Source organism: Haliotis asinina, chromosome 16, assembly GCF_037392515.1.
Source record: "Haliotis asinina isolate JCU_RB_2024 chromosome 16, JCU_Hal_asi_v2, whole genome shotgun sequence".
Classification (NCBI taxonomy): Eukaryota; Metazoa; Mollusca; class Gastropoda; order Lepetellida; family Haliotidae; genus Haliotis; species Haliotis asinina.
In genome coordinates, this window is record NC_090295.1 from 48,615,216 (window position 1) to 48,639,069 (window position 23,854).

General features: G+C 39.1%; 1 protein-coding gene across 1 annotated transcript in view; it reads left to right on the forward strand.

Moving 5' to 3' along the window:
• LOC137268232 (G-protein coupled receptor dmsr-1-like) overlaps nucleotides 1-23,854 on the forward strand; it is a 159,839-nt gene that overhangs the window by 60,010 nt on the left and 75,975 nt on the right. The window lies entirely within an intron of this gene.

Consider the following 23,854-nt stretch of genomic DNA (forward strand, 5'->3'; position numbering starts at 1 on the left):
GAATGATTTATTATTTCAAAGGAAGCTAGCCATTGTTTATGAACGGTCGAAAAATGTTGCATTGTGATGCAAGTTTAAACATAACTTATCTTGGTATCTTGGTACCAATATTTGCAATGCCTAGACCAAATTGAGAACGGGATGTGAGCAAGAAGTATGAGTAATGTAGAAAACTATATAGTGACCTTGATGGTTCTCTAGTTAAAACTTAGTTGAGACTTAAGGATAAATCAGACTGACTGGTAGGGCGTTTACAACATAGTGCAACTACAAAGGGAATTTATTCGAATTGCCATTTTTAAATATCCACACAGAAATACCTTCGTATTTATCTGGGGTGGTGGGGTAGCATAATGGTCGATGCGTTCGACTCCAAGCCGAAGGCCCGGGTTTGATTACCTATATGGGTACAATTTGTGAACTCCATGTCAGGTGTACAGTGGAATATTGATGAGTGTGGCATAAAACTAAACTCCCTCACCCATGCTTATAACTAGCAGTTAATGCTATTCGGCAGCGATGTATTGATACCCCTTCCTTTCACTCGTCCCAAGTAGTGCGTGGGTGAGGTGTGAGAAGTGACGCGAGAGTACGTTGGTGGTGTGCTAGACAGGGAGGTGATGCAATTTGACCTCTGTCAAGACGATTTGATCCGGTAACCCATATAAAGCTGAGCCGGTATCCCTTCTGCATTATCATCAATAACTGCTGGTCTGATAATGAATTACGAAATTTGAAAAGATTCAAAAGCAGTCTTGTCATAACGCTGTGGGAGTCATTCACGGACGTAAACAGGCTAGTCCTAATCTGACATAAGGATAACAAGTACATGAAATGTATACCAGAGATTAGGATTTCAATCAATTATTATTGTCATGGAGTCTTATGCAAGACGTTATTTTAATAATTACCACTTCTGATGAGCGCATCAAACAACCCACAAAGGACATGCCACTGGTCAGCTGTAATATCGTTTTGCGGAAAGTATTTTGATAATATGTAAATGATGCAAATACTTGTGAGAAATTGGACCACTCTTCAAACAACAGCTAACTGATGGAAAAAAATAATTGATGCCGTGCAAAACAAAAGATTAAACAAGAGAACTCTAGGGAGTATACATGCACATCACCAGTTATCAGAGCAACACGCACAGATGGAGCAGAGATCACAATAACTGCAAAGTACAGGTTCCTTTCGGGGTTGAAATAAACCAAACCAAACAAACAGGAGTAGAAGATACTGGTGAGGCTGAGGTGAAGAAGTGTCGCCTTTCAATCACAATTAAATAACAGAACTCTGATTCACAAAACCAAAGACTAAAGAATCACAAAACAACAAAATGTCATGGTAGAAGAGCCAGGAAATCTATGCAAGAGACCCATCGACGAGAGATCAAAAGCCTCACTAATCTCACAGAAACATTAGCCAAGTCGGTGCAGTACTATCTCAGAGACGATATAGACTTCCTGAGTCATTTACCAAACAGCCGTGTTGGCCAACTTTGATTATTACAAGTTAAGTACTAACATCCGTCATGATCTAGGACCAGATGCGATTTCACTTTGGATGTGAAAAGTCGATGGAAAAGACAATCACCTTTGGGGCCATTCAGCTAACAACACATTTACAGTTTACGTATCTCTCAACACAAATGGGGTACAGCACTGGCACAAAGACAACTCCGAAACACGACACATTCCTCAGGAAAAAACAATGAATTCAAAACCGCTGCACACCTATGCCGATTTCTTTGATAAAGATGCCCGGGTCATGTGAAATGCTATGAATTTTGATGGGCGTTTTATCATGTGACTATCACATTTCAAGGTACAAAAGTTTATAGTCTCTTTTTCGTATCTTCTCTGCATCAATCGGGTTTGCCATGCAAATGGAACCACAATAAAATGCACCTTTAGATGTGGAGTAATAGTACCACAGTACACTCTCTCAATACTCCGGAACTTCCAATTTCCAAAGGCACACTCTAGAGAACCATCTAAAGCCGTGGTAGAGATTGCCGCGTAATCAAGTCATGTTTCATTTCTATCATCTCATTTTCGCTCTTCATACACAAATATGCATCATTGCGTGTCAGGATATTACAATCTGATGTGTGTTGTTTTCGTTACATTATTCAACAATAAAGCCAAAAGGTGAACAATGTTTATTACATGAACGTAGATTTACCCAGAGCACAAAGTAAAGACATCATCTAGAGACTGCTTCTGTCTATCAAAAGAGAATTCCTGTATTGTTAGAAAAAGATTGCTGGCGTTGTGCAACTAGCATCTCCTTAACTGAAGGCCGAGAGGCTTTATTACATAACTGTTAAATATTTAAGGTAAAAAGTAAACCGAAGAGTGATTTATGGCCAAGGACACACCGATTGTGGAACAAATTCCATTGAGTTACTGAGTGAGTTTAGTTTCACGCCGCACTCAGCAATATTCCAGCTATATGGCGGCGACCTGTAAATAATCGAGTCTGGACCGACAATCCAGTGATCAACATCATGAGCATCGATCTGCACTATTGGGAACCGATGACATGTGTCGCCGTTATTCGCCTCTTGCTACAAGCACAGTGCCCTTTTATGGCAGGCATGGGTTACTGATTGCCTATTCTACCTAGGGACCTTCACGGGTCAAATTCCATTGACACAGCTGGAGTGGAAGTATCAGCCCGTACTGCAATACATAACGGATAGATATGAGATCCGAATGTGCTTTGATTAACATAAAAATGTGTGTACACATTGCAGGAACTGAAATTTAAACGTTGCTAATTTCCATTAAAAAAACCTGTTGACATGTACACGTGAGCTGTAATGAAAGTATTGTAATGCAATAGGTTTTGCAAAGCAATTACCGGGACTTGATTACGCGGCAATCTCTACCACGGCTTTAGATGGTTCTCTAGAGTGTGCCTTTGGAAACTGGAAGTTCCGGAGTATTAACTGAATATTTTATATATAGATATATAAATATGAAATAAGCAGAGCTTTATGTTTTTCCAAGTTTATCTTGATGTTGGAAAGACAAGGTCGTTTGAAGGTGGTGTGTCACACTTGCTGGCAATGGCTGTCGCCATTTAGGGATCTTCCAGTACCATGTGTGAGCTTTTGCCCCCAGCCACCCGTCTCCAGCACTCAGACACAACCCCACCCCGTCCCAAATCCAACCTACATACGCAGCACGTCTTCTCTACCATCTGTGTCTTAGGCACGCAAATACATCATAAACCGGACTCACTTTGTGCAACAAGTTTTCTTCTAACAAATGAAAAATAGTGATTTGATTTGGAAGACGATACAGTGGCAGTCGCTGGAGTAAATCAATATAAAATATGATAACTATAATCGAACACAAATTCAATCAGAACTTTTTATTGTTAATCAGCCCAGAAACAAGAGAAAAATGGGATTTCAAGTACCGCTCGTTAAGAAAGGCAATTTCCAATTTGAGTCCCTTATTTGTTTCCTTAGTACTGTCATTTATTGCACTGAAATAAAAACATATTTATTTATGCATACGAGGTCGTTTCTGAGAATGCCATACTTTATACACCTCAAATTTCATTATTATTTACCCTCTAATGGAAACTCTTAGAGATAATGTATCACTATGGAGACGGTCAGTACTGTTGTTGGAGCGAGATAGCTCAAAGGCTGTCCCCGTAGTGCCGTAGCAGGCCCCAATCACGCAAACTTCATGAAGTTCCCATTAAGACGACTTATGGTTTAAAGGTATAAGGCGGGACATGGTGGCCATCGATCTCCTGACTAGAAGACCACCCTAGATGACCCCTGCCCATGATGACCCTATTTGGGATAAAACCACATGACCAGGGGTGCCATGATGGACACGATGCATCTGACCTTCACGTGACATGTAGAAATAAATGAATGGTGTTTTCAGCAGGTTATTGCAATGGTGGTCGACAGACGTCACCCATCGTTGTTTGCAACCATTGTTTGAATTAAATATTGAGATAATCACTTCAGCTGAGATGACAAGGGGTCATTATCCTCCGAATGACCGGGTGTACCTGAACTACACGTGGCGGAGAGAAATATGTCCATTGAAGCTTTAGCAGGTTTTGTACTGGTGGTCGACAAAGTGATTCATTGTTGACAACTCGTTTAATTGATGGGTATTTCTAATTGGATATTGAAACAATCTAGTTCGTCATTCTTTAGTTTGTTGATGTACTTCCTACTGGAAGACAATCGGATTATATGTAAGGAGCTATGGTGGTAGCCTTATGGCAAAGTCGACAAACCCATTTACGCATCCCTTAGAAATTTCTGATTGAAGCACAGTCGATTGTACAATTCTGACTATATACATTGTACAGATGTACGATGTTGTTTGTAAACAAATCGAGTCCGGGCCAGACAATCCAGTGATCCAGCAGAAGCATTCGGTCGTAACAATAACACATCCGTTGTGTTCCCAGCCATCATACAGCCGATGGATCTCAAGGGAGCAATCAATGTATATTAATACTGCACGGCTATTTTGTCACTTAGAATATGGGACCACAGTTTCAAATATGAATTTCGATCAATCACGTCTCTTATGGCCACGTATTTTTGATAACTCTTTAACGAACAAATGTATTGTGACATGTTCATCTATGTTATATGTGCTGTTGTGACGACAGAAGGTGAATGGCCCTTCATCAGCAGGATGAACTTATAAATCAGCACGACGGGATGCTTTCAGAAGACATCCACTTAGACTGTCATCAAAAGGACATTTCCGTATGATAGCACCGTCTCGTTCGCGTAATTGCGGCCTCTAATTCAAAATGGTAAAACCATCTGAATTCGATAGAACCGACGGGGGATTTCTTCTGTTTCTTTGTTTTCAAAACACACCTCGATGCTAATCAACTGGAATCGTACAGGACGTCTGGAGGTCATCTCGATGTCCAGCCGTACAACTGACAACTGTAGAGGAACATGGTATGTGCACTTTAGAATTCAGATAAACACAACGTTGCCATTGAATCATCCTGGGATGCGCCCTTTCATTGGAGTGAGTGTGTAAGTGTGCGGATGATGTGGATTCCAGCTGGAGGTGTCAAAACACTAAACAGTATACATTGTTACCTTTTGGTCGGCCGATCGTTGTGGAGTAGAAATTGAAATTGGTGTAACAGTCGCTGTGAACGCCCACTGTAAAACGCATGCTAAAACGATATTCTGTGCCTGAATGTATGTGCTAAAACGATATGTATGTAATGTTTTTTTAAAAGAATAATGTCAAAAGAAGCTGTAGAGTGAACTTACAAACTGAAACAAGTTTCGATGGAAGTACTAATACATTTATTTAATGCCGATAATATGTCTGTGCTGCTACATAACAAGGAGTGCCAGGACTATTACTAAATGCCAAACTTATATATCCAAAATTGATATCAAATGTTTTGTGCAAAATTTAGCTGAATGACCAACATGTGTCTACTGATCGTACATGTGGAACGGTGTTTATTAGTCAGGTTCGGCGGAATGTATTCCAGCAAGGACAGGGTACTATATACATGTTATTATTTGATGATTAACGGAAATAATGTTATTAGTTAGTGTTATTTGATATTGAACATGTAACGAATACAAATGTTGTTCTTGTACATTCCTTCCAGTGTGTCGTGTCATCTAGTCTGACTTTCTCGGCCTTTGTTTCATCAGTGATTTGACCATCAGCTGATAACTGTGACCTCTAAATCAACACCCCATCAAAGGGCAGCACCCTCTACTGTATACATATCAGTGGACATTGGCAATATCCGACTCTCGCGAAGGAACCGTACCGAAAAGAAATCTAAATTTAACTATCATTCGATTTTGCAAATAACCTACTCCAGAGCATTCTCATGATTTACACAGAACAGAAGTCTCCCCCAATGTCATTTCCCTTTTCCATGACACTATGTTTACAGCCCATATTCTCGAAACGTTCGTACTCCCAGGAATTCTTGACTTTGATCGTAGCCAAGGTGTTAAGAATGAACTTAAGAGAATAAGAAAATAGCTTGCCAGATCTGTTACACTTTGGTTAGCATTGGTACACCAAACTCTCACTGGGATGAGAAATATCCTTGAATATTATCATCACGTCATTCCTCATTGTCAAAAATAATTTGATTTAAGATTTTCTGATCGACGCACATTACCACTAATGTTAAGAACGTTTCGACATCCCCTGGACGCTGAATACCATCACAAAGTCAGTCATATGCTTGTGTCCATGCAATTCATTATATGCTTTATTTGCAAATAAACACATCTGAAGTCAACATAAAATGACACTCACAATGCCTAGAATCTGGACCTTGCTAATCACAACATGGAATGTTCTGAACATAGTTTTCCAGGGAGGTGTTTCTAGGAAATAAGTTTGGGATCCGAATCATCACCACCAGTGCTTTACCATTGCTGCTGTTCGTCCTTACCGTAATGACACATGGTGTCACTGAGGAGATTTAGTGCTTTACGTCGACTTTGCCAAATTTAATGTATTTAATGATTGTTTCTCTGGCGTATATTTGAATAGGTTAATAAACCTGAGAATGAGATCCACACTGTCATATGAGGTGTCTGGCGATGGTGGCTCATAGTGCACACTTCATTTGACAACCTTCTATATGATTGTTTGTAATAAGTGCTATGAAAAAGATGGAATACTGAAAGAATCAATGGTGATGAACATGTGGTGACGACCAGTATGTACAAGTATGATCGTAACATGCCGTACATGAATGAATGAAATAACTGTATTGGATGAGTTATATTTTATAATAATCTTCATGGTTTTATCAATAATATCGCTGAATAGACAATTGCGAGTCTTGAACTTTTGGAAGACTTATGCAGTCTTGTTTAGATGTTGAATAAGACTGTGAAAATCACTTTACGAAGCACGCAGTACTGATAGTGAGAAACGCTTCGTATCTGTTCTGATATCACTCTTGCAATATATTGAAAATAAGATGTTAATGTTTAATTTCTTTTCATTTTAGGTATTGAATTCAGATTAATAACATCTCTCCTTATGTCCGGATAACCTCTGGTTTTCTTGACACATATATGAGAAAGTATTGTTATATGAGGCACATTCATTTAGAAGAGCTAATCTGTAAGAGATATTAAACCAGCCTGCCTGAATAATAAAGATAATCATGTTTTTGCACATGTAGGAAAAATCCATTGATGACATTACAAAAGGGTGACGTCAAGACCAATGACGCACATAACTGACCGAGGGTGTACGTACAGCATTTTAGCAACCATTACATTCGATACATGTAAACGGTATACTAAAGAACAACAACCGAGATAACATACCATTGTCATCTCTGTCGTTTCATGTGTTTATTGACTTACAGATCGAAGGAACCCATGGAATGTGCTTTATATGGAAACATGAATATTGTGCTCCGTGGTTTAACACTGAAAAGACAGTTTCAAATATAAAGGAATGTTTCACTCATTGGATTGAATTAAAACTTGACAAGTGTTTGTGAACTAGTTGTCCTATGCAGAATGTTCCTAAAGGCATGGAATGTAAATAAAAGCTGCATAAAATTCTTAAAAGTCCTATATAGGAACGGACTGAAAGGGAAAGTAAGGGCAGATATCTCTGAATGTAAAAGCGGCATGAAATTCCTCGTATGTGAAAGCAGTGATTGTGAAAGGTAGAGCCAATTATGAAACTAAGTTCATACTATATATGTTGCAGTCAGATTTTAGTCATTGCAAAAAATAAAAATTGTCTTGGCATGACTTTCATCATTAAGCTTCTAGTATGGCAAACATTTTTATCAGGCCATAATCTTACACGATTCAAAAGTGTGTTATAAGTAAAATGTCGGACAGGATGAAATATTTACAAAATGACCACATGAAAGTTCTCTCGGTAGTCGGCCCCTTGACTGTGCAGTCTAAGTAAACTTATCCTCAGTACTTTTCGTTACACTCCACTACTGAGTCTAACAAAATCTTATGGGAGGTCTCGTCAGGTAACCATTGAGGTTGACCAACCACAACACAACTTGCCAAATCGCGAAAGTGGGCATTCGCACATATCTTTTGAACTTTTTATCTCGAAAAGGTTCGTACCCGAACGATTCCGAATGCAATTTAGCGTACGCTCGCTTCCGGGAGATGCACACGGCGTACGTACAAACATGGCAACGGTGAGTAAACAGTCGCTGAAAATGGTGTTTTTGGCAATATTCAAGGATGCCATCTTCCGGAAATATTGTCTAATGGTAACCATGTCAACAGAAACCCCAAAAGAGTATATTGCAGGTCAAATAATTCTGTTCTTTGCGGATTTTTGTTTGTGGAGGGATCTGTGTCAGTCACCTGAATATTTTGAAAGTCCCTCCGATCCCTAAATAGTAGCCGTTGCCTGATTGATTAAATCTATTCAACCTTCTCGCGTTTGACTGGACGGTTATAAGTAGCTCCAAGATTACATGACGCGACCTTCTGCTCGGTTTTTAGTTAGACTCAGTGATGGACTAAGTTTACTTTGACTGCGTGGCTGTGGAGATGACTGGTCCGACTGGAGGTTTACTAGTCGCGGGCTAGTCTGCCAATGACTATGTCGCAGACTGTATACACGTCTTCTACTTATGATGTGATAAGTTTAATGAATGCCTGTAATGAAGGAAATTACCCCCTCATGGTACAAATTCCAGGAACGGAATAGTCTGGCCTGAATCTCACAGCTTGTACAGTGCTTCCTGCAACGACGCACCTGGCGCGCCGATAAATCAATCAATTCCTTGGCGCCTTTTCACCGAAATTTAGTTTCCACACAGCTAAACCCGCAATACACAGACGACCTTGTGCAGCTCTTGGCCGGTCACGTGTGGTGTAGTCCCCTCGTTTTATTCTTCCTGATGGTTCCCTGGAGACTCGAGCCAAATAATGTAGAAAGAAGTTAATTACACCGTATGGTCAGGGATCAGCAGCTTTTTGTTGAATCACGGCCGCTGTAGTGGTTACACGTTGTTGATGTTATTTTGCGGGAAAATCCGTCTGGATGGCTGTCATTGAATCTTGCTGTATCAATTTAATATTTTTTTCATTTTTAAGTAAAAATAGGTTCCTTGCTTATTGGTTTCTGCAATATTGGAACGTCACATAGCCAACGTCCGAGTGAATTCTGCATGGATACTCGGGGCTTGTTTTTCATATCTGAGAAACGGGATGTATTTTTATTACTCATTTTTAAGGGATGTTTCCCATTTAATTTTGGGACGAAATATGCTTTGGCAACAAGGTATCCTTCTTACCCAGCCACAAGAACATGAACAAAATCTGTTATATCCGAATTCGATCTGTCATAGGCAGTCGTTGTTAGGGGCATCAGTTGATGCAGACGAAAACACATACTGGGATGTAGATTCTAAGTTATTCATAGGCTGTATGTGGTTTGATAATTATCGTCATGTTTCGTACCAATGTCATTCGGGTGGACATCCTCGTTGACACTTTTGATACTTTTAATCAATCGTATCCCAACTAGGAGGGGAGGTGGTGTACCCAAGTGGTTAAAGCTTCCGAAGACTCGGGTTCCCACATGTGGGGGCCTTTTCTGGTGTCTCCACTCGTTGTATTGCTCGAATGTTGCTAAGAACGGTGTAAAATTATCCTCATTCCCTCACCCAGCGGCGTAGACAATGCTCCTGGTGTCAATCACTGGATTGCCTGGTTCACACTCGATTTGGTATAGATCGCTGCCATATAGCTGAGGTTCAACAACAAACAAGGCTTTCTAAAACTGCATTCTATTTTTATGATTATTTAGATGGATAATATACAACAAAGTTCCTGTTTTCTATGCACAATTTGGAGTACTGGATGTGCCTTAACGTTGTTTTCACATTTACGTCCATACGTCCCTCCACCATAACTTTCGTGAAACGATCCCCTTCGACTCGAACAACTAATAGCTGCTATCTTGTTACATGAGCCAATTCAGAATCAGCTCACAAATCGTCGACGCTGAGCTTCTAATAACAGTTCCATTGTGTTTTCGGCTTAAAATAATAGTCATTTACTGACACTGACAGCTTTAGATGTGGAATATGAAAAGTGACACGTTACAGATGGAGATAGATAGCTGAAAATCTCATTACTTTATCATATTAACTACAAATGCAAATATGTATAGTTGTATTTGTATGTTTATTGGTTAAGTGTAACTCAGAGCTGTTGGCGTGAAGAATCCAATAACCGGAGGTAATGTTACTCGCTTTACTCACAAAAGTAAAAAGAAATGCAAAGTAATAAGTTTTGAGTTAAAACATTGGGATTCCATTATGATGCAGTATCTTGTTCAAGAGAGTTGTATCGGAGGTGTTTCCAAACAGATAATTGCAAAAACAGGATATGTTTTATGGCTGATACCTCCTTTGTTCTCATGTAGCTCATCCACTTTACCCTCAATAAACTGATGAAACAACACAACAATCCATCTCTAATTGAATATCAGCACTTTTTATCGGATGTTCTCACTTTGCCGAAAGGCACTGTTTGTAAATGAATGTCAGTTAGCTCATAACTCAAGAGTGAAATGGACAATAATTTTGAAATCAGCGGACCGTCAGTGGTAATTCTCTTTGCCTACCGGTTAAGTGGCAACAAACCCCTTTTATATGTACCAGGTCAGGTAAAGGTTTACTGATAGTTGTTACCATATTCAATCAACCGTCGGCCTTTGGCGTTGTTTATCTTCGTTAAATATACAAAATAATATGCTATACTGTCTTATTTCACTCTCGCTTAACATTTAACAAGGCTCCATTACGAAATATAGCATCATGACACAAAACCAACATTCCTGTCATCCATAAAACATATTGGTTTTATAAATGCCCATCAACCGGTTCAAACAGCTGAAAAAGTGTGTCAGTTGAACACAATGCATGGTGAACCACCATATAAATATGCATGTGTGAGTACCGACAAACTAACAACCCACAATCAACTCCCAACCGATTCCTCTTAAGATGATATCATTAAGTATAGCTCTTGACATAGAAGAAACACATCCGGTGCAGTGACTTTGTTCACACGTTGTACTCATATGGGAAGTCGAGCCCAGAGTATGTCTCCCAACTTTTACATGACGTCTAGGAGCGGTTGGGAAGCATAGCTGTTGAAGACCACGGTTCGATTACGTACATGGGTACATTATGCTAGAAAGTGTCTTGTGTTCCCTTGCAACATTGCTGGAATATTGCGATAGGTTGCCGAAAACCATGTTTCCTCACTTAAAGTAATGTCTTGTGTTTGTGTCTCATTTCGTCTCCTCTGATTTCACAACGTGCTAGATACAGTGTGGATCTAGGCATCTTGGCAGCCATTTGTTCAGATGCCCCACAAGTGCACACGGCAGATCAGAGGCGTCACAGGCTTGAATACTCTACACCTCTCACTCAGTTAGCAGAATCATTTTCGTTGCAAATACAGCTTCAGTGCAGGTCAGATCGGTTTGATTATATCGTCTTCAGCTTCCTAATCTATCACTGTAATGGCAAACCGTGCATCCTTCCTCAGTGTTCCCTAGACTTCTGGGTCGGATAATGATCTAGTCTTAATTACGTTGATGTGATGCCAACACCATCGATGTTACCAGAAACTTGTTTCGGACTGTCGGTTTTCTTGATACTTCAAAAGACAAACGTTTTCAGACTTATAGTAATGTTACTTGTAAATGATCAAGCGGATCTTGTTGTATCATTATGGAACGTATTTCTCCCAATGGCGCGGGCTCTTTAGAACATTTAGTATGTTAGTTCGCATTGTGAGGTATCTGTCAATCCGTTCATCGTCAATGTCAGTGTTATCATTTTGAAGTCAAAAGCAACGACCGACCATTCATCCCAAATGCCTAAAGGAGTAAGGCAATATTTCTTTTTCTCGCAATGTAAAGTATGTGTTCTAGACATAAGTGATAGCTAATAGTTTTAAAGATGGAGTCAGGCATGGAGAGTAATTCGATTTCCACATATTTATGTCGCTTTTTTACGTGTTCCATCTTTTGGGTGAAGATCGATGACTTTCTGTAATGTCAACAGGCTGTATTACAGAGAAGTGATCTTTGAATTGTAATAATCGAAGTACTGAATTGGAATGATCATTATTAGATGTCAACCAGGAATAGAATTAAATTAAGATGATATTCAAAGATTTCAAACGAGTTCGTGCTTGGTGTGTGGTATATAATTTCTGATAATAGACGTGCATATCTCATTGATATTATCCCATAAAAGCCATTGAAAATAAGGGAATGTAGAAGCAACTCCTCGGTATGGACGATAGACGATACCTCCTCACAATAAGCCATTCATCAAAGGCAGGATCACAGGATTCCTTCAAGAACATCAACGGCAGGCATTGCCGAAAGAGGAATCGGATCGGTTAGTTTTGGATTAACAACAACATCAGGATAAAGAGAGATTCTTGAAAATCACGTGGTGATGCTGTAAACGTGGTTTCTGCTGTCGGTTCAGACAATGGTATCAGCGTTAGGTGGTAATGGCGTGATCAGTCTTCACTACTGCAGCGTCTCTGATGGTCATAAAACATAGACAACGCCGGCCGTTTCCACTACTACAACTGACCTGGGAAATCCCATATCGATATATAGATGAATCAGATCCATTTTTGCAGCCTGTGGTGTTTTCTTAACAATGTTTAGACTGGCATCGGGTCTCGACGATCATCATTGTCCACATGGCTCACTCTGTGTTGTATAAGCGCGACAGAAGGTCAACCCGAAAGATTGATGGAGGCACGGTCCACAACGTTTTAATTATATCTACACATCAAAGAGAACATTCCCGTATGGAAAACAGACAATCTGATTGATCTCAGAAACGAAAATTGGGGAGCGTAAAACGGTTTATAGATATGGGCTTTTCTTGACCCGTTTTCTCCATTTGTAGACTTTGGAATTAGAAAGATGTTATTGCGTTGTGATTCAAGTGCAAACCTTCTGCAGAAATGAAAGACCAGCGCTATCATATGATATGTTAGCTTATGAAAACACGTGAGTCTTTATTTGATTTGTAAAGTGACAGGTGCGTGAACACTGTCTAATTCCGTGTTGGTGTCACGAGGGCGACAGATGGTCATTATGGGTCAAAACCTGAAAAAATGTCAGGTCACCCGTTGACTCTCTCGGTTGTATAACGAAATTAGAGACTATGGAAAATTTTTGGGTCACTTGAATTATACCATGCCACTAAAGTTGGTATATTAGTTGGGACTATTGTTAACTTGCATCAAATATTCCATACGTAGAAGGAGTTTCATAATGACGTGTTTGGGTTGCACTATGGATGAACAACTTTATTCAGGTGATGTTTCAGTTGAACGAAGGAGTTCATCCATACCCCGTCTTCTTATCAAATACCACAGTAGTCTAGAATCATTATTGCATACACACTCAAGGGGCGTTGATAAAATCTAGGACAAAATGGACAGAATATGGAGAAAAGGCAAGTAAATACTTTTTGAAATCGAGAAATTTTATTTTTTTAATAAATATATTGCCAAATTGGGAAAAAAGCCATGATGGCTCAGTAATAAATAAACAAATTAGAAGTTTAGAAGAAACTAGGATATTTTATAACAAACTATACACTAGTGAAAAATGTACTCATATCGATCTTGAAAAGTTTTTCTGAAAAATTAGTGTTAAGAAACTATCACATGAGGAAGCATTATAATTCAAAGGAAAAATGACTTATGAGGAATGCTTAACTGATTTCAAAAATGAAAAATTATAACTCACCAGGACCAGGTGGATTTACGGTGGAATTTCTTACATTTTTCTGGAATGACATAAGTAAATATCTGATTAACTCATTAAAATATGCTGATGATAGTGTCTCTTTATCTGTAACACAGAAACATGGACTGATTACACGTCTACCTAAAGACTACACCCTTAGTTACCTCATAGTTTACCTGAACGTTTCTTAAAATCATGGCGACCTATAAGTCTACCTGATACTTCATACAAAGCCTCAGCAGTTACTGCAAATAGAATTCCTGGATTATTGCTTATGAAATATTTTGAAAATGCTTTTGGCTTTTTCATAATGAATGTTTTAAGGGTTTCTGGACATAGTGTACAAAAATGGATCTCTACATTCTTTAGTGATATTGAATCGACCGTGTTAGTAAATGGTTTTGGAAATTCATTCTTTAGAATCTCAAGAGGCTGTAGACAGGGAGATCCACTGTCGTCATATATTTTCATTTTGTGTACAGAAATTCCAGCCATGTTAATGAATAATAATAAGAACATAAAAGTTGGTAATACGGAATATCTTCTTGCACAATTTGCTGATGATACTACAGTGGTATTAAATGGGACAGAAAAAAGTCTGTATGAAGTAGTACACTGAAATTCTATTCTAGATTTTCATACGTCAAGGTAAACACAGAAAAAACAAGACTGATATGGACAGGATGGAAAAGAGGTCTAGATACAAACTATGCAAAGCGTATGACTGTTCACAATCGCAATTCAAACCTTTGGGCATTAATTTTGATGTAGTCCTTGACTCAATGATAAATATTAACTGTACAGAGAAAAACTTGATAAAACAGACAAAGAGACGAAAATGTTGTCCTTAAAACTGCTTACATCTATGGGGAGGAATGTCGCTCTGAACTCATTACTTTTACTAAAAGTGAATCATTTTCTTTTCATCTGTACCCACCCCTCCAGATGATACAATCGCCACGCTACAAAAGAGGTGATTTTTAACTGTCAAGGTAAAAAACCCAAAGTCAAAAGAACAGTAGTGCCTTCTGCTCCAAAATATGGAGTTATCAAAGTTCCAGTTATAAAAAAATACTATCACAGCACAAACGTTGATGTGGCTAAAAAGGTGAAGGAGGATACTTTACGGAAGGATAATACTTCAACAAACATGTCAAGGCTATGGACAGCTGATGGAGAGTATATTAATAAAAATGGACTACCGAAAATAACATATCAATTTTGGATGGATGTATTGAGGGCATGGTCTGTATTTGTAAACATTTGCCAGAAAATGGCGTCTGAGGGAAAGGATTTGTTAAGCCAATTATCATGGTACAATTATAACATCTTAACAGAAGGAAAACCGATTCATTCAACCGAAATTGGAGGAACGGGTAATTACAGTTTTGAGCCACATTATAAATCAAAATGGTATCTTTCACTCTATTGAATATATTAAAAGCATTTACACTGTCGACACTAATTTCCCTGAATACCTTAGTATTAAGAATGCCATACACGACTGCTTCAATAAAAAAATGCCTGTTAAGATGTTGCAAAATAAACAAGTATATTTTACCATTTAATATAAGCTTGAGAACAAATGGAATGAAAAGTAAAGATCACAATCAACTAGTATGCGACTTTTCCATGGTAAAAACAGCTTAAATAAAGGAAGAAATATTAGGATGACGATTTGCCCAGAATGAATGAGAATTAACATTTAATGCCCAATAGATGTACACAGAGCGTAAATTTGAAATCTTTCTAATACAAGATTGCTCAGAATATTATAAGAAGTAATATTCATTAACATAAGATTGGAATTAGGGGATCGCCATTGTGCACATTCTGGAGGTACGAGAGTCTACAGTACGGCACATAGTGGACAGAAATGTCCTAATGGCTCGGGGTATTGGGCGAAGGACATATTAAGTTAACACTATAAAATATATTGTTTTGTGTTTTTGGGGGAAAATACCATCCCTCTAAACATTATCTGCCTAATAGTAAGGAAGAATATTTACACTATGATCAGAAAAAAGTTAAACCAAACTTTCACCAGATCAAACAAATGAGATTAAAGGATACCCCAGATCATGTAAACGTATTGCCTTTGCACATGCTGATCAAGCTATTTTTGACATTGTAGTTATGTCTCCACATTGTCCTAGCACAATGATAGGCAGAATGAGAATAGAGAATGATCACTGTACACCTTCATGATGATCATGACTTCAACGCTGGTTTGCATGTATGTTCATATGTATCTAATACAACATGCCTGATATACGCGTCTACTATGATCTTATGCAGTCCCACAATACATGTGGCGAACTAATACTAATTAGATGTTACCACTACTCATATGGTGATTACTGTACAATTCCATCATGACTGTGACTTGAAAGCTGGATGGTACGTATGCATATACGTATTTAATATAAAGTGTCTGTTATATACAAGTCTGCCTGGACCTAATGTAATCTAACAAGGAACAATTACATGATTGTGTACTATTAAATTACCCGCTATATGCAAGCTTATTTAGACCAAATGTAGCCTCACATGGAATAATTAAAGGGTGATGCGTTATCAATCAGATATTATCATTAGTTTGATAATGATCACATTTCCTTAATGACAGTAACGTGAAACCTGTGTACTCTATACACATCGATATATAACTACCTACCTATACCTACTTTTGACCTATAGAGAATAATCATATTATGATGTACCACTATTAATCACCACTGAACACCCACATGAAAACGGCGACGTTAAAGGTTCATAAGTATTCATGTATGTATGTTGTCAAGATGTGATGCATGCAACTTGTATCCCTTGGAAATAAAAGCTTAAAAATCAAATATTACATACACACATCATTTTCTGGCACCGGTCGAAATGAACAGGTCACGTCACATATCGACATAGTTCATCAATTCTATTCGACCAACCTGCAGCCTCTCCTTCAGCAAATTAAAAAAGCCTCTACGGTAAATCTAAAAAGTTCTTGTTCCAAGGCTAAGGTTATGACATAGTCAAGCAAGTCAGTGAATATATAAGAAATTTATAGGGTCAGTTTCAGCTTGACATCACAAGAAAAGTTCATACATGAGATGTAATGATATGTGTGGACGGAAGGCGTGTTCGGATTCTAAGGCATTATGCATTGGCTTTCAACACTGAACCTTTCAACATCAAAATATCATATACATGGTTGAATCCCTTTTCCAGATGAAAAACTAAATTCAGTTTTTGTTTACTCTGTGAAACTGTCATATCAAAAGTAATGAAAAACTTTTGTCTGAAAACACTTTTTTCTGACTCTATTTCCGTGCAAAATTAGTCACACACTGGTCCTTAAGGCAAGGTGCAACTTTTCGCTGAAGTAGATATTCAAGCTTGAATGCTCAAAAAATATTCAGAATTACTGATTCAAATGCCCAAAGGTGATATGAAATTGTTTCGCCCTTGAGCAAACTTGTTTGTGATAAATGTAAGGAGTTGATGCTAGAAGGAAACGTTTGTTAAAAATTGCAAATCTTGAAAAATCCCAAATCAGTAAAACATTTCCGGTCCAGGACACGTGAGGTCCTGATAATTGAAGCGGTTTGTTTCTCCTACTGTAGCCTGAATGCCGACCTCGCATATATTAATCTCGAGGGAGTTGCAGATTCAAGTAATTGTGTTGGTTTATCTAAAGTGTGAACGCCAAAGATCACAAATTTGTTGATTTCGTCAGGCGCTTCGTGTCCTTGTGACACCTCAAACTCGTAGAAGGATACGAGGTGTTAATCTGTGCAAGGTATGTGTGAAACGGGATACGAGGTGTTAATCTGTGCAGGGTATGTGTGATTCAGGATAGCAAGTGTTAATCTGTACAAGGTATGTGTGAATCAGGATACCAAGTGTTAATCTGTGTTAGGTATGTGTGAATCAGGATACTAAGTGTTAATCTATGCAAGTTATGTGTGAATCAGGATACTAGGTGTTAATCTGTGCAGGGTATGTGTAAATCAGGATACGAGGTGTTATTTTGTGCAAGGTATGTGTGATTCAGGATACCAAGTGTTAATCTGTGCAAGGTATGTGTGAATCAGAATACCAAGTGTTAATGTGTGCAGGGTATGTGTGAATCAGGATACCAAGTGTTAATCTGTGCAAGGTATGTGTGAATCAGAATACCAAGTGTTAATCTGTGCAGGGTATGTGTGAATCAGGATACCAAGTGTTAATCTGTGCAAGGTGTGTGTGAATTAGGATACGAGGTGTTAATCTGTGCAAGGTATGTGTGAATCAGAATACCAAGTGTTAATCTGTGCAGGGTATGTGTGAATCAGGATACCAAGTGTTAATCTGTGCAAGGTGTGTGTGAATTAGGATACGAGGTGTTAATCTGTGCAAGCCATGTGGTTAATCTGTGCAAGGTATGTGTGAATCAGGATACCAGGTGTTAATCTGTGCAAAGTATGTGTGAATCAGAATACCAGGTGTTAATCTGTGCAAGGCATGTGTGAATCAGGATACGAGGTGTTAATGTGTGTAAGGCATGTGTGAATCAGGATACGAGGTGTTAATCTGTGCAAGGTATGTGTGAATCAGGGGGCATGGCATCATAGGAAAACGACGTGAATCGTTGTTCATAATATCAATCACTGTTTGATCCAGTACCAGTCATACACACCCGGCCGCCATGTCGAAAATTGAATATCGCGTTGAACAAGGGACAAATAAACGTCATGGCGCCATGAAAATCTCCCGTCTGCAATAAAAGCTTGCTGTCATCCATACTGGTCTAACAGTAAGTCCGTCAAATGTTCGCCTTTTATACGAATTAGTTTAACCGTCTAGCTAACATAAATAGTACTACATGTCATTATGACACAGCTGTTGTGAATAGTGCACTCGACACAATGTCTACGTGCATTAGTAGTGCTGGTCCTTGTTCAGCAAAGCCTTCATCCGTGGTGAGACTCGAGAAAGCCTCCACAAGGAGCAGTGACATGTTTTCTCAGAGGTCAGACAAGGTTGAATTCAAGCTTATGATTCTGTCTTGGGAGACATAACTGCCTCGGAGTTCTCTTGAAGCGGAATAGTTAGCTTTATCCTTCATTAACTTCCCCGTCCGCAGGCCTGAATACCGTATATTAATTGTGGTTAATTTGAATTGCAACATGAAACAGTGTCTAAAGTCATATTGTGTGAAACAGATGAGCAACTCTGGACGGAAACTTAGAATGGTATGAGTCATTTTAAAAGAAGAAAGTGATCGGTTACATTGATGTCCTCAAGATTATTGGCTAAAAACAGTACCATAAAGAACACAATAAAATACTGGAATTTAACAACGTCGTTGAGTAATTTATATTTGTAATGTGAATTGATATTTCCCCGTTTAGCACTACCACCCAAAGGTAATCATCTGTGATTTATCACTTTCATTCAAGGGCGATATGTGTTAACGGCAGCTTTCATTGGAGGTCGGGGCGCAAGAACTCTCTTCCCTCTCACAGAGGGTTTAATGAAATCTGTGAAATGAAAAGGCCTGGTCCCTCGGGGTACAACACTTGGACACTGTACTGTACGAGTAGGCTTGAAGTGGCAACTTCAGTAGGGTGTTTACCAATATACCTCCTTTGGATCTTGATCAAGCACCATAAAACGTTGTGAACAATGGCTTGTTCATGTTACGTGAATTAGTCCAATGGCGGCGATATGGCAAGACTCAAAAGAATACTGTTGCGCATGCTCGATAATGAAACCTACGGAAGCGCGTGACCTTGACCTTGACCTACGACCGGTGACACCATCCGCTAGCTCTAAAATTTACAGGTATTGTTTTTGAATTCGATCTTATTTTCCTTTTCTGCGTTGACACTTTTTGGTACAAATTAAATGAGACCCTCTTACGTTAACGTTGGCCTTGACCTGAATGTGCGTCAATATTAGATTCACACTTTATCAGCATTATTCAAGATCTGTGTGAGATGCAGCCATATGGGAAACGGAGTGATACACCAGGTGTAACATGGACCCTACTGCGTGACGGTTTGTTTCTCATTCCATTCTAATATCGATGAACATACGCTTTTATGTTCATTATAGTCCTAGCTCGAGAACTATGCTGGCACTTATAGGTTCTAGCAACAATCCAGTGAAATCTTGATACCTACCAATATCACATTAAATGGCTTTCGGAGACAGTCATAGATGAGCCTACTGATTGTGCATTGTTGCAAGATGAGATGGGCATACTTAGGTATGCCTTTTACTGAGGGATATTTGGTTTGTGTTTCAATTACTGAATGTCAGATACGAACAGTGGCTATCTGACTATTGGTAGAGCTGTGGTTTGCGTGACGTTGAGACTGAGTCTTGCCCTGGTTAAGTCTGCGACTAACGGGAGGTGTTTGCGACGCTTGGATATGAATAGTAGCAACTCTAGCGTGATGTAGGTGGCTTTTGGCTGATCGCTGTCCTGGAAGCAGCCAGACTGATACTCACATTTCACGTTTTTGCACAATTCCAAAAAGATCAAAAGACCATTGAATGCCATTCCACTCGCAGCCAGACACTCCAACGCAGTGCCAATAGTGACGACCATGGACTGCTATATCAGCTTACCCAACGCTTGGGACGACGTTTTAACGGGAACAATTAAGTGGTCGTCACCTTGAGCTGCAATTCAAGCCATCGAGGTACAGCCAGGACCTGATGAGACGAGTCACACTGGCCACCAATACATAGGCAAATAGAATGTAAAAAGGTATTTGTCGTTATAGCAACCTTTACCCTCAGTGTGATCAGCAGAGCAAGTGAACAGTTTACTGTATCTTAGAGCCTTTATATGCCATATCTTTCAAGTAGTGGCTTAACATGCCAATAACAGGAGTATCTGACAAATACCCAGTCACATGTTGTTGTAGTTGTGCTGTCAATAATGTTAACGTGCATGAGTCATGAGGCAGACACCACGACCTGCAGTACGAAAAACTGGTACCCTGTGATTAACAACGCTGTAATATTTCCCAGCTTACTCCAGTTTCAGCAATATTTCAGCAAATGTTTGATGGTGACTCAACAACGACACAATCAACTTTATGGATAAGAAATTCTTATTGATTGCATAGAGCTACGTTTCGATGCAGATCGAAACGTTGCCCTAAAGTTCTGTGTTACAGTCATATATTCCCGCAATGTCATGTCGGTGGCCACCATTCACACGTTGGATGGTGTGGGATTTCAGCCGGAGTGTTCGGCGTTACGATCAAACTCTTTACTCACTGGGCTTCCCCTCTGTCCTGTTTCAGGTCAGAAGAGCCATGTATTAGACACAATAAAACATACTTGGCGCCACTACTCTCGTGAGTGTATATTAGATCTGATCACTTCCGTGGTCACATGACAAAATGTACAACGACACTTTGGTACTCTATGTTCTATCGTTGTAATTGTTTCTAATATGCTTGCGACCAGATGCAATACATAAAGGTACCATAATAGTTTCATCCTTGTTGTAATTGTAATATACTCGGATTGATCAATATACATTGCTTCGTATCATTTTACTTGCTGACGATGAACAGTTTGGAGAAACACTCCATACTGGCGATGGCCACAGATTTCTGAGCCAAATTCAATCATGTCCGAGACAGACGTACATCAATGACCCCTTCCCCCATAATCAAACATTACTGAAAGTATCGATTTGAAATATGGTATTTAGTAGGCAATGTAGACAGGGTATTATGACAATATGTCCCCTCGATGACCCTTACAACACCGGGGCCTCCAAACCAATAACATCGCATGGACACCCAGTAATTTTGACTTAAGGTCCATTTATACCCATAACAAGCTATTTCACGAGCACCTCTTCGCGAAAGCGACAGTGTGAGCGCTTGATTCCCTCGATATTGGCAATCACTGTGTTTACACTGCTCATTATGTGACGAACACCCGGTGTTCTCACTGTTTTAAGATGATTAAAGGATATTAATTATGTTCCTGACATATTTTTGATCCCAGACTGGGTTGTCCTTAAGATGTCAGAAGGTAATGGAATGGAGAGTTTTAGATACAATGTGGCCATGAATGTAAATCATTAGACATGAGTGAGATAGGAGGGAATGCGTGTTTGAGTATTATTTTACCCCGCTTTTAGCAATATTTTAGCATTATATATCAAAGCGAGAAACACCAGAAATGGGCTTCTCACGTTATACCCACGTGGGGAATAGTGAGGAGTGGACGCTTCACCCACTTGGCTACCCCCACTACCCCATTGTGAGGATGAGGGGGTTGAACAACGCTAATCTTTTTCGAGAACACTTGGTATCATCACTATTTTATAATGATTCATAAACACATGCCAGTAATGTGGTCAACATTGTAAATCGATTCTTACAAATGTGAAAAGTGTTTATCACTTTGTTATGTATTAGTTTATCGACCTTGTAGTCCAGTTTTGTAATCCTTTTGGACTGTGACATCTCAGTGACCTCTGATACTAAAGACTCGTGAAGGTCCCGGAGTGGAATAGGCCTTCAGCAACCCATGCTTGCGATAAAAGGTGACTATGCTTGTCGTAAGAGGCGACTAACGGGATCGGGTGGTCAGGTTCACTGACTTGGTTGACTTGGTTGTCATCGGTTCCCAATTATGCACATCGATGCTCATGTTGTTGATCACTGGACTGTCTGGTCGAGACTCGGTTATTAACAGACCGCCGCCATATACCTGGGGTATTGCTTAGTGCGGCGTAAAAATAGACTCACTCACTCACTCACTCTAATACTAAACAGAAAAGTTATGTTATTTTAAAAGCATTTCAAACGTGGTGTGTTTAAAATGATATTAAGTGGATCAAGTAAGTTGTTTGCAGATTCAGCAGTATGTAGTGCGAGCAATAAAGTTAACGACTGAATGTCTTCACAGCCTTCTGAAATAACAGTCTCACAGGAGTCAAATCTTCATGAAATATCTTTTTCTTACCTTCTTGTCTTGAAATTGTACATGTCGACAAATTTTGTGTCTTAGAGAATGTAATGGAATTTCTCCATTGGCCAGGATGTGTTATGTCGAACAATAACGGCATGGTTTGTATTCTTCCTGTTGAAAATGATTTGGACTTCATGGCTTCATTTTAGCAACTGTCTAGGAACACCGAAACTCACAAACACGCATGGTTTTATTACTCGTGTATGAACGCAATGGTGTTGACGTTTAGCTTTGACGCCAGTCGTGTTATACATGACCTTGTACCATCTTCTGGTTCCTTTTGACTCCTTTTCCTTGCGAGCGGTGGACGAGACGTCGCAGGAGTTCGGTAATTCAGTGTGTACATTCTTGCTATTCTTTTTGGCAACAGCTGGTCACAGGTGCCTGTTGACCTGAATGGACAACGTGTTCTTTAACCCTTTTCTAATTCGAATTAAGCCCCTTCTCGATGTGAGTTCACTGCTCCAATATCGTGGAAGGAATGACTAATTATAAAGCTATGCTTCATGAGTATAATATTGTCGAAACAAACAGAGATGTGTGGGGAAATTCAAAAGGTCAGCGTTAAAGAATATTCTGCTAAAAGCAGGAGTAGTGATGTAAACTAAGTGACTCACCATCTTAATGTGTCTTTGCTGTAATTTATCTGGGGATCAGTCATGTCATTTATTGTCTGTTGCTGAAACTCTTCACATGTTTTAAATGATTACATCTTCAGGTAAAAAATATTATTAATGCAAATGCCCACAGTTCTACTTTAGAACATGGATGTTGGACCTAGAGTCTAATTGTTCAGTCACATTTCTGGTAAAGAGCTCAATGTGATATAGACTGACATCAGTCCAACGACTGACGACTGTTTCACTATTGTATTAATAAGCTAGTAACAAGAGAGTCCAAAATGGAACGATATCAAAAGATGAAAAAAATATCAGAAACTACTGTTTAATAGCCAAATATGAAATGATGTATTTTATTTCAAAGTGTTTAAGTGTAACTAATCATCAAAGCCCTACACGTATCTGATCAATGACCAT